The following is a 16,793-nucleotide window of genomic DNA, read 5'->3' as shown; positions in this document are numbered from 1 at the left end:
AATATTTTTTGGCCGTTACATTTTCTTATGTCACCGGCCATTGGCAGAAGTGGCAAAAAGTTAGTTTTAGGCCCTCTGTGTAAGGGTAATCTAGGGCTGCATTACCAACCGAATTTAAGCTGGAATCGTGAATTGGCTCAGCATTATGAAATAAAATATTTATATGTGGAGTGTGTTTTTGAAGTTCAGCATGGCTTTACCAATCGCCGATTGGCTCTTATTTAGAAGGCAGGACTTATTCCGCCATATTGAGCACCACTTTTCCCCATTCAAAACAATTAGAGTGGCACTTCTTGAGTTATTCTATAGTCTTTGGTAAAGCATTAGCTAGTAAAGTATTATCAAGTAAAGCGATGTCATCTGTTGCATCTGGACCAATCAGACACACAAATTACTCATTATATTTAACTCAATTTCCCAACAAAGGTCTATGAAACTTCACCCCAAAACTGAATCTAACATCCCAAATGAAGCTTACACAGCGGCAAAACCAGGTGTCCTGTTAATTCTCATTGCGAAGGAGAATACACCCTTTTTAATCCTATATATTATATATATAACCACTTGAGAAATGTATAAACTTATTCATTCCCTCTTTTAAACTCTTTTGGAATAATGTTTCAGACTTGCATACTAAGCTTAACCAAAATCACATGTGTAGCATATGTTTGGTCTCTATAGAGGGTAATGTAGAACAAGTTTTCTTGTGGTGATTCGTAAACTTCTCTATAACAAGTCTCAGAGTTATTTTCTTCTAAAAACTACGATCTGAACCTGGACAATCAATCCCATCGAGCTTCAAGAGCACCCGAATCCAGACTGAGTTTGGCACGGACTCCCCCTGAAATTTCTAGCCAGCGGACAACGCTCAAAACCTGAAGGTAATGCCAAATCATTTAGGGGGAATATAAATACAACAGTCTTCAATAATAAAATATTGATTCTGATTTAAGACTCAATCCAGCTTGGTCATTGTGTCTAAGAGACTTTAAATAGTCAAAAAGAAAAAAAAGTCTAAAAGTAATGAACACTATATTGTGATTTTATGATTGTTAGAAACGAAGACCAACATAAGTGAAAATATCATGATTTGACCTCTTTAATTAACAGACCATGAGGTATATGTCATAAAGTCACATTTAATGATGAAACCAGTGGCCTAAACTTTAAAATCTGTCTGAATAAATACAAAGTGCTTTGATGAATATAATAAAATGTAATTATAAGCATCAATCTGTTGTCAGAGAGCAGCGACAAGCTTCTTTCAGTGGAATGATTCAGAAATCATATGAGTGAATCAAACTGAGATAAATTTATTAGATAAATTATAATGGTTTATAACTTTTATAATTTATCTAATAAATTTATCTCAGTTTGATTCATTCATTTATTATTTGCAGATTCCTTGTTACAATGGTTGTTTGTCATGTTTTTTCTAAAGGCAAAGTATAAGTTTCTAAACTTTCTAAATAAGTATTAAACTTATTAAAACTAAACTAAACTTTCTATAAGTATTATATTATAACTGTGGTTACAATTAATCATGAGACCATACAATGCATTACAAGGTGCATTACAAGGAATAATTAATGTATTAAAATACTTTTATAATCCATCAGACTGCACCAGTCATCGTGCAGAACGTACATATACATTCGAGTCAGCCTATGGTTGTCATATTTATATTGTTTCGCATGTTTATGTTCAGAAAAAAAAGAATACCATGTTCAGGTGAAAGTTGGCTCCTCAGTCTGATACCGAAATTCGACTATTCGTGCACACCCCTCGTTATTTCCAGACAAACCATGTGGCTTTGTGTGCAGTTTTCATTTGATTTATTTTTCTAATTTCATATTATAGTTTTTAAACTTGCCAAATTTAACACTCTCTAATGGTCATCTGCCAGCAGAAATAAGAAAACAATAAACGATAGCCGTTTGAACTCTTCTCCGCTTTATTATATGCAACACATGAGATCAATGACTATGTTTACAAGCAGACAATAACCCGTTCAAAATGCTTGTGCAATCTTTAACGCTTATCCAAAGTTAATCCTACCTCCTGCAACAATTTGTCACGCACTAAACACTGTTAGAGAGTGTTTGTTAAATAAGGCTATTGATTTTATCCGCTTATTTTTAGCGGGATGGAAAATGTTTGAAGCTGTTAATAGCCAGTCATTACAGTTTTTTTCAATTGTTTACACGCAATTTTGAAAACCGGGTTCTTTTTTCAAAATGTAATCACAATTATCCAAACACCACACTCAATTGGCATAATTCATAGATTGTTTGCAAAATGACACACTTCTGTCAAAACATACACACTTCAGTCAAAAGATATACACATATTTGTGAAAATGCTATTAGTTTTCATTTAACCAACACAGTACTCAATGATCAGACACTATTGCAACCAGTTTCACACTGCTGTGATAAATAAAAAACACATTTGTAAAAAAAACAATTTTTAGGAAATAGCATGTGCTAGATTTTTGGCCAGACATTGTTATGTAAGGGATCATTTAGATGAAAAAAAAATTGTGACAAACAAACAACATTCTTCATGATTAGTTTGAGATATAGGGAGAATGTACACAAATAGGCCTACTATAAACTTACCAAGCACTGCACAACACTGATTTCTGCAGACTCATATTTCAAGTATTTATTTACAGTATTTCTTACCATAATCAGTTACAGTAATCAACCAACAATGAAATCAATGAAAAAAATAAAATCTGTAGACAAATAAAAATTACTGCATGAAGTACATACAGTTTGACTCTGAAGAAAAACTACTGTAAAAGCAACAAGAATACTGTAATTCAGTTACAGTATCAACCAGAGATTTGGTTGAACTCTTTGTCCAGCTTCCATCGGTGTCAGTCCATGGTTGATAACATGGTCTATAAGTGTTGCACGGATTTCTTGAGTCAAATTTGGGCCTCGTCTTCTTTGTTCAGGTTCTATCAACTCTTCAAGTCCTTATCTACCTCTTCCTCTCCCTAGGCCTCTTCCTCTATCTCCTTCTTCTCCTCTTCCTCTACCTGGGCCTCTTCCTCTATCTCCTTCTTCTACTCTTCCTCTACCTGGGCCTCCTCCTCTACCTCCTTCACCTCTTCCTCTACCTCCTTCACCTCTTCCTCTATCTCCTCCTCCTCTTCCTCTACCTCCTTCACCTCTTCCTCTATCTCCTTCTCCTCTTCCTCTACCTCCTTCACCTCTTCCTCTACCTCCTTCACCTCTTCCTCTATCTCCTTCACCTCTTCCTCTACCTCCTTCACCTCTTCCTCTACCTCCTCCTCTTCCTCTACCTCCTTCACCTCTTCCTCTACCTCCTTCACCTCTTCCTCTACCTCCTCCTCTTCCTCTACCTCCTCCTCTTCCTCTACCTCCTTCACCTCTTCCTCTATCTCCTTCTCCTTCTCCTCTTCCTCTACCTCCTTCACCTCTTCCTCTATCTCCTTCACCTCTTCCTCTACCTCCTTCACCTCTTCCTCTACCTCCTCCTCTTCCTCTACCTCCTTCACCTCTTCCTCTATCTCCTTCTCCTCTTCCTCTACCTCCTTCACCTCTTCCTCTATCTCCTTCTCCTCTTCCTCTACCTGGGCCTCTTCCTCTATCTCCTTCTTCTCCTCTTCCTCTACCTGGGCCTCCTCCTCTACCTCCTTCACCTCTTCCTCTACCTCCTTCACCTCTTCCTCTATCTCCTCCTCCTCTTCCTCTACCTCCTTCACCTCTTCCTCTATCTCCTTCTCCTCTTCCTCTACCTCCTTCACCTCTTCCTCTACCTCCTTCACCTCTTCCTCTATCTCCTTCACCTCTTCCTCTACCTCCTTCACCTCTTCCTCTACCTCCTCCTCTTCCTCTACCTCCTTCACCTCTTCCTCTACCTCCTTCACCTCTTCCTCTACCTCCTTCACCTCTTCCTCTACCTCCTTCACCTCTTCCTCTACCTCCTCCTCTTCCTCTACCTCCTCCTCTTCCTCTACCTCCTTCACCTCTTCCTCTATCTCCTTCTCCTCTTCCTCTACCTCCTTCACCTCTTCCTCTACCTCCTTCACCTCTTCCTCTACCTCCTTCACCTCTTCCTCTACCTAGGCCTCTTCCTCTATCTCCTTCTTCTCCTCTTCCTCTACCTCCTTCACCTCTTCCTCTACCTCCTCCTCTTCCTCTACCTCCTTCACCTCTTCCTCTACCTCCTTCACCTCTTCCTCTACCTAGGCCTCTTCCTCTATCTCCTTCTTCTCCTCTTCCTCTACCTCCTTCACCTCTTCCTCTACCTCCTCCTCTTCCTCTACCTCCTTCACCTCTTCCTCTACCTCCTTCTCCTCTTCCTCTACCTCCTCCTCCTCTACCTCCTTCTCCTCCTCTTCTACCTCCTTCTCCTCCTCCTCTACCTCCTTCACCTCTTCCTCTACCTCCTTCTTCTCCTCTTCCTCTACCTAGGCCTCTTTCTCTACCTCCTTCTCCTCATCCTCTACCTCCTTCTTCTCCTCTTCCTCTACCTGGGCCTCCTCCTCTACCTCCTTCACCTCTTCCTCTACCTCCTTCACCTCTTCCTCTATCTCCTTCTCTACCTCTTCCTCTATCTAGGCCTCTTCCTCTATCTCCTTCTTCTCCTCTTCCTCTACCTCCTTCACCTCTTCCTCTAGCTCCTTCACCTCTTCCTCTACCTAGGCCTCTTCCTCCTTCTCCTCTTCCTCTACCTCCTTCTCCTCTTCCTCTACCTGGGCCTCCTCCTCTACCTCCTTCACCTCTTCCTCTACCTCCTCCTCCTCTTCCTCTACCTCCTTCACCTCTTCCTCTACCTCCTTCTCCTCTTCCTCTACCTCCTTCACCTCTTCCTCTACCTCCTTCACCTCTTCCTCTACCTCCTTCACCTCTTCCTCTACCTAGGCCTCTTCCTCTATCTCCTTCTTCTCCTCTTCCTCTACCTCCTTCACCTCTTCCTCTACCTCCTCCTCTACCTCCTTCACCTCTTCCTCTACCTCCTTCTCCTCTTCCTCTACCTCCTTCTCCTCCTCCTCTACCTCCTTCTCCTCCTCCTCTACCTCCTTCACCTCTTCCTCTACCTCCTTCACCTCTTCCTCTACCTGGGCCTCCTCCTCTACCTCCTTCTTCTCCTCTTCCTCTACCTAGGCCTCTTCCTCTACCTCCTTCTCCTCTTCCTCTACCTCCTTCTTCTCCTCTTCCTCTACCTGGGCCTCCTCCTCTACCTCCTTCACCTCTTCCTCTACCTCCTTCACCTCTTCCTCTACCTCCTTCACCTCTTCCTCTACCTGGGCCTCCTCCTCTACCTCAGTCTCTACCTCTTCTTCTATCTAGGCCTCTTCCTTTATCTCCTTCACCTCTTCCTCTACCTCCTTCACCTCTTCCTCTACCTCCTTCACCTCTTCCTCTACCTAGGCCTCTTCCTCTATCTCCTTCTCCTCTTCCTCTACCTCCTTCACCTCTTCCTCTACCTAGGCCTCTTCCTCTATCTCCTTCTCCTCTTCCTCTACCTCCTTCACCTCTTCCTCTACCTCCTTCTCCTCTTCCTCTACCTCCTTCACCTCTTCATCTACCTCCTTCACCTCTTCCTCTACCTCCTTCATCTCCTCTTTGAGCTCCCCCTCTTATTCTCACTCTTCTTCTTGTTCTTCTTCTAGCTCCTTCCATTTTTTTGAAGACAGGTGAACTCACCTGTTGCCTTTTATAGCACACCTGTGTGCTGCATTTTCAAATTAGCACATGCGTGCTTCCACGCCTGATGGATGTGCATATCCAATTAATTCATTAGTGTGGTCAATGGCAAACCGGGGCTTTGTAATGACAAGGAAGTAACCTCACAATCCTTATCTGTGTCTAAGGTGTGAAAATGTGTGTAGAGTTTTACAAATCACTGTGTGTAATGTTTAGCAAAAAGGGTGAAGCTGACAACGTGCTTACAATTGTGCAAATCTAGGCTGGTGTTTTGCTCCTTGAGTGTAAGGTTTTGCTAATAGTGGGAAAGTTTTAATTTTAGTGTGTAAGCAGTTGAAAAAAACTGTAAAGGAAGTTATACAAGTGTTGATACGTTTCACTCTTAGGACAAGCATTTAAGCAAAATGGAAAAACTCACATCATGTGACTTTCTTTACAGATAAGAATATAGGCTTTAAATGTAAGTTATGCAATGGGAAAAACACATCTCAAACCTGTAAAATTTTACCCCCCCCCCCCCCCCCACACACACACACACACAAAGTAAAGCATATAAGTGAATTATTTTGACATGGAATTTCTTCCATGGAATTTCTGTGGAATTTCTGCACTACATGATGTGACTACAGGGACTTCATGCAGCGCTGCGCAGACCGATCGGCGGCTGACTTGAAGCAGTGCATGCCGGTAAGAAATTTTGTCCGACTTTGACGTAATGCCATCAAAGTAACGAAAAGTATCTGCGCAGAGCTGCATGAAGTCGAACAAGCCTAAAAGCTTGATGGGAAATGACTTGCTGACGAAACAGCTTAATGCTCATTAGTTTAAACAACCGTGATGTATGTTCTCTTTTAAAATGTTTGATTTTAAAAACTCGGATATCATGTTTTTATGTGTATAATATATGTGTGAATATTCCCAAACTCTCTGACAGTGCGATCTCTATGGGTTATTTAATGGTTGTCATAGGCCTATTTAAAAAAATATCTATAACAAATATATGTCTTGTTCATTATATTTATTTTGATATAAAAGCAACAGACCTTAAATTACACCCAGTTTATCAACACTTTGATCTCGTAACGTTAGGTGTCTGATCCACACATGATCCTCTGTGAGGAGAGAGATCTGTCCGGCTTGGCTGCACTGTTTCACTCCTCCTCTCCTCACTGCACTACTCTCGACTATATTTCAGGCAAGGCGCATCTCAAACAAGACTAATATTTCCAGTGGCGCATTAACACGAAATAGGGAACTCGTGAATATTCATGTAAGCTTTCGCCCAGCGTCACGGAAAATCTCAGACACGGAATACTTCATGAACACCGGCTTGCCTGCACTGTTTGCACTCCTCCCTCTCTGCAGCTGCATACTCTGCTCCATATCGCGACTCGCGAGCCAGCTGTGCACTCGACGACAAATATCGTCACATTTTAATCCTGCGAGATCTCCTGACACGAAATCTCGTCACACCCATGAGTACTTTTCACAGAGTTTATGCAGTGTGATGATGTTTGCGTGAAAGTTGGCTTTTGAAGCGTGACTGTAATTTCTCCACATTGTTCGAGCAGGCCGATTAAACAACTGAACAAATACAACGATTTATAACTGCATTTTCCAATTTGTGCAGGTATGTTTATGCACTTTAAACTGTTTTTGTTATTTCTTTGTCATATGTTCGAAATTTAATTGGTTATATCACATGCTGGAAATGTGGGTGAGTTTCATTTGAATCAGAGTGTGATGATGCATGCAATGTAAACTCCGTGTCAATGGATGTGTTTGATATATTTCTTTTTAAATGTTTCACTGTTTGCATTGTTTTCACAAAGTGAGGAATTTATACAATACATTTTCATTCTCTATAATTATTGCAATATATTGTAGCCTATCTGATGTGATATTATTATAAATGGGCGTTATATAAACGCCCATTTATTATTGTAAAATGAGATAGTATGTATATTGTGAACTTTATCATCGGAAATGAGATTGAAACTCGCTTCAGTCCGCGGGATTATTATCTGAGCGAGCGATTATAATGATTAAATACAATGATTTATAACTGCATTTTCAAATTTATACAGATTATGCCTCTGGATAAAGAACCGCTGGACAGCAGATTTGACTCCAGTCTTTATTCAACACAACAAGACAGAGAGGAGTAGTCGAGTTGTAGCAAGACACACACGCCCAAACCAGCTATGCAATAATGAAAAAAAAATTTGTTCTGAAATCCACTTGAATTCAAGTGAAGCAACACTTCTCCGTGTTTAATCACTTAGTCTGGCAGATGAGAGGAAGTTCACAACCAGATGAGGAGCTGTAAATGAAGAGCTGTAATAACGAAGAGAAAGAGCTATAACTATATATAACAAAGAGAAAGAGCTGTAACTATATATAACGAAGAGAAAGACTGACAGAAACAGAAATGTCTGATAAGTGTGATCTGTGTCTGCTGGGACTGATCATTCTCTCTTCACTTCTCACAGGTAAAGAAATCTGTATTTTCTCTAAAGAGTTAATTTGTACATGCTCAGTTTATTCTTGCACACATTCACGTTGTGATCTCAGAGTTGTGTATTGATACACATCGTACTGTATTATTCCTGAAACTGGACATAGTGTCACTCAAACATCTGATGATGAAGAATGACCTTCATATTAAGAGTGTGTCAGTGATTTGAACAGCTCTCTGATCAAGACTAATAATTTATTCTGTAGATTTTGTTTGCTTTAAGTGAGGAAAAATAGCCTGACGTCGTCATACTCAGATTCTAGTCAAATGGGAATCACTGGGGCGTTTCATCCGAACCAGGAAAAAATGCTGCAATGTCAATTGGATAGATCGAATCCCGTACACAGCAAAATCACCAGTGTTAAATTAACACTGCTAAGTGTTTATATGAGTCCACACTCAGAGAGTGTTAAATGAACACTGAATCAGTGCTAAAGTTAATGAGATCATTAAGTGATTAATTGAGTGATAATTGAGCATTATTGAAGACACCTGATGTTAACAAGCAGAATCACTGAAGGAAAAAATCGTAATTGGTATGTTACTATTATGGAGATCAGTGTTTGCTTTAGTTGGGCTCTTGACCCTTAAGTCATTAACTTTAGTTCTTTGTTTGGCTGCTGTACCTGAGTTATAACAGCCAGATGAACGAAGAGAACATCAAGGATTTGATGGTGTTGGTTGTGTTTTAACATTGTGTTTTAACATTATCATTACTTCACAATCATTTGACCTGAATAGAGCCCAATTTCTGAGTTACATTTACTTTATTGATTATAGCAGCACTGCCCTTGAAAATCATAATATTTGTAACTTTTACAATGTAATCCAAATAATTTCTTAAAACTTAATAACATACAAAACAGTTTTTTTTAAACAGACATCAAGAACCAGCTTGTGAATCTCAACAATGGTGACAATTATAAAGAATTTTGCAGTGTATTCTGGATGCCACCAATCAAATCTCATTCATGGCTCCAATCATGCATTGCTACATGAATAATTAATGAGTTTATGTTCAGAGGTCATCTGTTTGTCACCATTGTTGAGATTCATACGCTAATTCTTGATGTCTGTATGTGCCTACCTTTTTTTTTTGTAATTGATTTGATCATTTGGATTTAATTGAAAAGGCTAAAAAATGCATACTCTACAATGACAGTGCTGCTATAATCCATAAGGTAAACTTAACTCTGAAATTATGAGTTTTGCTTAACGCTCTCAATGAGTTCACTGACTCAGACCAACTATTGATTATGTTAAAACACAACCAACACCATCATATCACCTTTTCTCTTTGTTCATCTGGCAGGTATAACTCAGGTATAGCAGCCAAACAAAATCTAAAGTTAATGACGTAAGGGTCAAGAGCCCAACTAAAGCAAACACTGATCTCCATAATGGTAACATACCAATTTCGATTTTCTCCTTCAGTGATTCTGCTTGTTAACATCAGGTGTCTTCGATAATGCTCAATTATTACTCAATTAATCACTTAATGATCTCATTAACTTTAGCACTGCTTCAGTGTTCATTTAACACTCTCTGAGTGTGGACTCATATAAACACTTAGCAGTGTTAGTTTAACACTGGTGATTTTGCTGTGTAGGAGGGGCGGCAAAAATATCTTTCTGATTCCAATCGACAAATGCCTTGATCGCGGTGCTCTGTTCCTCTTGTAGCCTCCTAAGACCTGGTTGTCCACATACGTGGACATCACATCAGAGGTGGAAAGTCCAGGGGTCAGAAAGTAAAAGTCCGGCCATATTTTTATTCCACCCACAGCAAAAACTCCAGTGTTAAATGAACTTTACTGGGAGTTTATTTGGATCCAGACTCAAGAGTGTTAAAGTTAATGAGAATAATTAAGTGAATAATTGAGTGATGATTGAGATATGATTGAAGACACCAGATGTTAACTAGCAGAATCACTGAAGGAGAAAATCTATATTTTAGTCACCGTTATGGTGATCAGTGTTTGCTTATGGTGGGGCTCTTGACCCTTTAAATGTTTAACTAAAGATTTTGTTTGGCTGTTTTAACAGCTGGATGACAAAGAGTTCAGATCAGATCAGATCAGATCAGATGTTGTTGATCATGTTTAGACATAATCATCATTTGACCTGAATCACTGAACTCATTTAAAGCCTACTCTCTGACTTAAATGTATAATGATCATAACAGCATCACAGTGATTCTATAACATTAGATCCAGATTTTTCAAAATAAACCAAATGATATCTTAAACGTTGTTCTGATAAATAAATAATAATCCTTCTTTTAGGCATACACAGACATCAAGATTCAGTGTATGAATCTCAACAATGGTGACAAACAGAATATTCAATTAGGAAAAGGAAATTACTAAGACAATTCAGATCATCATTTATTCATACCGCAATGCATGATGGGAGCCATGAATGAGTTTTGATTGGTGACACCCAGAATGCACCGCAACATGGTATATAATTGTCACCATTGTTGAGAATCACAGGCTGATTCTTGATGTCTGTGTGTGCCCATAAAGTAATTAGAATAGAATAGCTTTTAAGAAATATTTGGATAATATTTATATTTCTGAAAATGTTATTCTGTGTACTCAAAAGGTTAAACTCTACAAATGAGTTTTGTGACAAATGATGATTATGTCAAAACATAACCAACACCAGTGCATCAGCTTTCCTTGTTGTTCATTTGACTGTTATAACTCATGTACAGCAGCCAAACAACATCTAAAGTTAATGATTTAAGGGTCAAAAGTCCAACTAAAGCAGACACTGATCACCATAATGGTGACTTAAAAATGTGACGTTCTCCTTCAGTGATTCTGCTTGTTATCATCAAGTGCCTTCAATAATGCTCAATCATCACTCAATTATTCACTTAATTATCTCATTAACTTTAACACTGGAGTGGGTGGAATAAAAATGTGGCAGGACTTTTACTTTCTGACCCCTGGACTTTCCACCTCTGACCAAAACTCAGGTCTTAGGAGGTTAAAATGAATGCGCTGTCTACATCTTCTATAACAGACGCGATGGCTGAATCTACACATAATAAATTCTCCAGCGGCAGCCATTCTTTGTTGTAAACGAATTCAACCCAAGCGCTCTTTGGTGACGTGGATGGTTACGTTACCATTGCTCATCTGTCCATCCTCGTATAAAGCCCGCTCTGACAATTTGATTGGTCCGAACAATTTTTGTTCGGGCATAATAGCTCCTCAACGGATCGAGTCCAGACCGAACTTCCCGACCTAAAATTTTTTTGGGCGGGGTTCTATAGAGCTAGAAATGTGTCTTTATTACATGCGAGAAAATAAATGATCTGAGAGAAAGAAAAAAAAGTTTGCGAGAAAAAGTTATCACACTGATAGCAAAAAAGCATTTCATGAGAGAAAAAAGAATATTTGAGAGAAAAAGTTTTCATACCAATAGCAAAAAATAATATTTGAGACTAAAAAAAGTTCTGAGAGAAAGTATTTAAAAATATAAATTTGAAATTTTTAAAATTATTTCTGAGAAAAAAAATCTCTCTCAAAATACTTTAAAAAAAAATCCCAAATATATATGTTTTGCTATCAGTGTGAAAACATTTTCTCAAAAAAAAAAATGTTTCTCTCAAACCGCTTTTCTTTGCTCTCGATGCAATTTTTTGCTCTCGTGTCAGGATTTTGCTTTCACTGTGAAAATTGTGTCATGGGCGGGGCCACGTTCTTTTTTTCCTATTGGAACGTTCCTATTGGCCAGTCGAGTGAGCATCGTCTTGTCTTGGCAGTCGAACTGAATCATTACACCATTGTTCGCATTCGGTTCACCTAGATAGATGCCTCCTGTGCCTTAGATTCTCTGCCCGAGCCCGAGGTCGGGCCGATGTTTCCCATCACTATCCTCGGGCCGGGCCTTTGATCTAGAGACGTGCACTCCCAACACAAAATAGTGCGGCGCGGGACTAGATTTGATGGCCGAGCGCGGGCGCGGGCTGTAATGCACCCACTCTGTATGTGTGGGTTCCGGGAGAATAAAACGATTCGTGGGACTCCCGCAAACTAGAAATATCTGTTGCAGAAAAGCAACAAGAACAACTAAAACAAAATACAAATGATTTACAGGCCAGAGTTTTGTTTTATAACATATTTGCAGCGTTGAGCGATGTAGCCAATCACAGACATATGTGTTGATTTCTTGAGCGCAATGGCAAATCAGAAGCATTTAAGATAGACTCCACTTACCGCTCAAAACATACTTTTTGTTCAGAGCTGAATTCTGTATGCTGGCAAATCCTCTAATTATAACAAACAAAATGTATATATTATGAAAGATTCATTGTGCAGTCAGCTTCATTGATAATAACCAACCCATTCTCACTCCCAAGGCGTCAACAACTGAAGCATGGTCAAGCGCCCGAGGCGTCACACAGCAGACACCAAAGGCGCCCCTTGGCGTCACTTTTCTGACGCATTAGGAACTCCATTGCTTTCAATGGGAAACCTGTGGCGTCAATAACAGACGTGAGTTTTATCAGTAGGAAATAGCGCTGAAGAAGTCTCACTTCGAACACATCGCGATGTTTGGCATCAGGTCACGTGTGCCAGATGTTGGTAAGTAGTCGTAAATACGCTGTCCAAATAATGTTTGTTATAATGTCTTTTCTGTTTGTCGATATTAATCAGATTAGCTCTCTCATGTTCAGTCACTGCATTATATCTGTCATCTCCACGGAGGCTTTGCGTTTCATTGGTTTCTAATTCAAAACACAATGCAAAACTAACGTGATTAAACACTGTCTGTCACGTGACGTGCTATAGGCCTAGACCTTTAATCAGTTAATAATATATGATGTATATTCATATCAGGTTCAAAGTAGTAATTGTAGTAGAAGCGCAGTAAAAACCATGCTCTTACCACAGTAACCTTAGTTTTACTGTGATAGGTAGCTTATAGTAAAAGGACAGTAACCACAACACTTACCATGCTTTTACCACAGTATTTGCAGTTTTAATGTGTCATTTGTTGTAAGTGCACAGTAACCACAACACTTACCATGCTTTTACCCCCGTATTGGTAGTTTTAAAGTAATATTTGTTGTAAATGCACAGTAACCATAACACCTACCATACACTGTAAAAAAAAAAAATCGTAAAAAAACGGTCAATGACTGGCAGCTGCGGCTGCCAAACAAAAACCGTAAAAATAAAGTAAAATATCGTAATTTAAATGAAATGCAAAAAACTTTTACAGAAATTTTCCTTAATTTTTTTTACAGAAAAACACTGTTATTTTACAACTATTTCCTGAATTATTACGATCAAACACCTTCATTGTAAAAAAAGCCCATAAAAAAACAATCAAATGACTGTCAGCAACGACTGCCATACAAAAACCATAAAATTAATGTAAAATATCCTAATTTAAATAAGTGCAAAATACTTTTACAGAAATCTTCATTAATCTTTTTTAACAGAAACACACAGTTAAAACACTCAGTTAAAACAGTTATTTCACATTTATTTACTGAAAAACATGCAGTTAATTACATGCATGATTTGCTTTGACTATATACATCACTACATCAGCAACTACACATTTACTGTCACTTAAATAAAGAAACATGCAGCATTTCAACAGTGTTTGCATGCTCATCCTGGACTGAAGCTCAGGCTCTACTCTTCAACACAATGGTGACACACGAAACACACCATACAGAAACACTTTAAACCCCAACAGAACATTAAACACTACCAGATCTCTCAGGATCGCAGCATCTTCACTTATTACAATCCAGACTTTATTTCTTTCATACTAACATTATTAATGAGAATTAACAGAGGTTTAGAAGTTGAAGCTTTATTGAAAAGAATAAAGTTTGATGTCACCATGATGGAGATGAGTATTTACTTTAGTTGGGTTCTGGAACTTTTAGTGTTGAACTTTATTGTTTCTCTGGCTGCATTAACTGTGTGTTTCCAATGCATATTTGTTATGGTAAGATTCTAAGAGAAACTTTGATAAGATAATGTTGGTCAGGTTGTAGTGAGAATAGTCATCATGTAGAGTCTGGCTCCATTGATACCATCTGAAGTATAATATCTGATTATGTCATTAAATATTAATAATTCATTTTGCATGACAAGGCTTCTATAAAACATTCTACAGTGCTGTGATACTCAGATTTTACGATGTCATTATACAGAAAATATTTGACAGGATCATACAGACTAGGGCTGCACGATTAATCGCACGATGTTGTTATGCGCATCTAATCAGTAAAGCCGGTTCCTTGATTAGTAGTAAATCGCCTTCACCTGCTTTCAGATGGACGATATGATGCAGATATGAGTGTTAAATTAACACTCAAGAGTGTTAAAGTTAATCAGATAATTAAGTGATTAATTTAGTGATCATTGAGCATTATTGAAGACACCTGATGATAACAAGCAGAATCACTGAAGGAGAAAATCTAAAATTGTAAGCCACCGTTATGGCGATAAGTGTTTGCTTTAGTTGGGCTCTTGATCCTTATATTACAAGTTTAAATTTGTTTGTCGGCTGTTATTGATTTATTACAGTCAAATGAACAAAGATAAGTGTGATTTGATAGTGTTGGTTTAGTTTTGACATAATCATGCTGTGATCTGAAAAATGAAACTCATTCAGATGATCTGGTTTAACTCGATAGCAACAGTTTATTGGTTATACAGCATATGATAATTGTATTTTTCTTATAATCCAAAACATTTAATAAATTTTGTCCTGATCAAATCACTTTCAAATGCATTTATTTAGAAACACAGACATCAATAATCAGCCTGTGAATCTTAACCGTGGTGACAATAATAATCCTTGTTGCCACCAATCACAACTCATTAATGGCTCCCATCGTGCATTGCGGTATGAATAAATTATGATCTGAATTGTCTATGTAATTTACTTTTCCTAATTGAATATTCTGCTCGTCACCATTGTTGAGATGCATTGACTGAATCTTGATATCTGTGTGTGCCTAAAAGAAAGATTTTTTTTTTTTTTACAACTTTTAAGAACTCCTTTATATTATATCTCAAATTCTGAATATTTATGCAGAATCTCAGTTATGCTGTAACCAACAACATAAATCAAAATCGTAAAGTTCAAATAATGACTGTCACAATATAACCTACACCATCAGATCACTTTTTTTCTTTGTTCATTTGGCAGTTATAACTCAGATACATCAGCCAAACAAAATCTAAATTTAATTATATAAGGGTCAAGACCCCAACTAAAGCAACCACTCATCTCCATAATGGTGACCTGAAATTCCGGTTTTCTCCTTCAGTGATTCTGCTTCAGGTGTCTTCAATAATGCTCAATCATCACTCAATTAATCACTTAAATATCTCATTAACTTTAACACTCTTGAGTGTGGACTCATATACACTCCCAGGTGTGTTAATTTAACACTGAGTTTTTGCTGAATACAAAGAGCCGTAGTTAACTGACAAGCTGAGCCATATCGCATTAAATATCGTTGGCGTTATGTCCTCGATTTTAACGCGATTTGGCTCAGCTTGTCAGTTAACTACGGCTCTTTGTAGTAAATGCCGCTCCATCTGAAAGCAGGTGAAGGCGATTTACTACTAATCAAGGAACCGGCTTTACTGACGAGATGCGCATAACAATATCGTGCGATTAATCGTGCAGCCCTAATTTTAACGCGATTTGGCTCAGCTTGTCAGTTAACTACGGCTCTTTGTAGTAAATACTGCTCCATCTGAAAGCAGGTGAAGGTGATTTACTACTAATCAAGGAACCGGCTTTACTGATTAGATGTGCATAACAATATCGTGCGATTAATCGTGCAGCCCTAATATAGACTCACTCAGAGATCAAGAATCAGCGTATGAAACACAACAATAGTGACAATGAAAAAAAAACTTTTTTGGTTGTCATCATTGTTGAGATTCATATGTTGATTCTTGATGTCTCTATACAACTAAAAAAACAACAAAACTTTTTTTGTGTAGTATATATATTTTTTTCAAATGCAGGTTGTTGTAATACTGATACCACAATATTCAAGGGTCATGTGAAAAATTATGACATTAATTAAAGACTTTGTATGAAGCTAAATTCCACCTACATACCCTATAATTCTAAGCCATCATATACAGAGATTCGACTGTCATATCAGTGAATCAGATCATCATATGATGACTATAACATCATCAATTAATGATCAAGATATTTTCTCCAGCATTTATGACAAACGTGTATCAAAGACACAGTTAAAATAGCCAGAGTAAAGCATAAGTTAAATGTCAAGGGTCATGAACCCCACTAAAGCAGACACTGATCCCAATCATGGTGACATCAAATTTATTTTAAAGTTTTTTACACTTTATTTAAATTAGAATATTTTACTTTAATTTTATGGTTTTTGTTTGGCAGCCGTAGCTGCCAGTCATTTGACCCTTTTTTTTAGGATTTTTTTTACAATGAAGGTATTTGATCATAATAATGCAGGAAATACCTGTAAAATAACAGTGTTTTTTCGGTTTCTTTAAATTAGCATATTTTACTTTAATTTTATGGTTTTTGTTTGGCAGC

At 38.1% G+C, this 16,793-nt stretch overlaps 2 protein-coding genes and 1 long non-coding RNA gene across 4 annotated transcripts in view; 2 read left to right on the top strand and 1 right to left on the bottom strand.

Moving 5' to 3' along the window:
• The window catches only part of LOC143746128 (uncharacterized), a 188,177-nt gene that overhangs the window by 82,787 nt on the left and 88,597 nt on the right, over nucleotides 1–16,793 (bottom strand). The window lies entirely within an intron of this gene.
• The window catches only part of LOC143746073 (uncharacterized), a 326,821-nt gene that overhangs the window by 256,252 nt on the left and 53,776 nt on the right, over nucleotides 1–16,793 (top strand). The gene's annotated exons all lie outside the window — the stretch shown is intronic.
• Nucleotides 1–16,793, top strand: part of LOC143746129 (uncharacterized) — a 78,357-nt gene that overhangs the window by 57,120 nt on the left and 4,444 nt on the right. The window contains exons 1-2 of one of the 2 annotated variants that reach the window (XR_013206441.1): nucleotides 7,931–8,179; nucleotides 12,580–12,805. The exons of the other annotated variant lie outside the window; for it this stretch is intronic. This is a non-coding gene — a long non-coding RNA (uncharacterized LOC143746129). Of the gene's footprint in view, nucleotides 1–7,930; nucleotides 8,180–12,579; nucleotides 12,806–16,793 lie in introns of those variants that run through there. 2 annotated transcript variants of the gene reach the window in all.

Source organism: Siphateles boraxobius, unplaced genomic scaffold (genome assembly GCF_051911475.1).
Source record: "Siphateles boraxobius isolate OS27281-9 unplaced genomic scaffold, OSU_SipBor_1 21, whole genome shotgun sequence".
Classification (NCBI taxonomy): Eukaryota; Metazoa; Chordata; class Actinopteri; order Cypriniformes; family Leuciscidae; genus Siphateles; species Siphateles boraxobius.
Note: the sequence above shows the minus strand (reverse complement) of the source record. Positions and strands in the feature narration are given on the sequence as shown.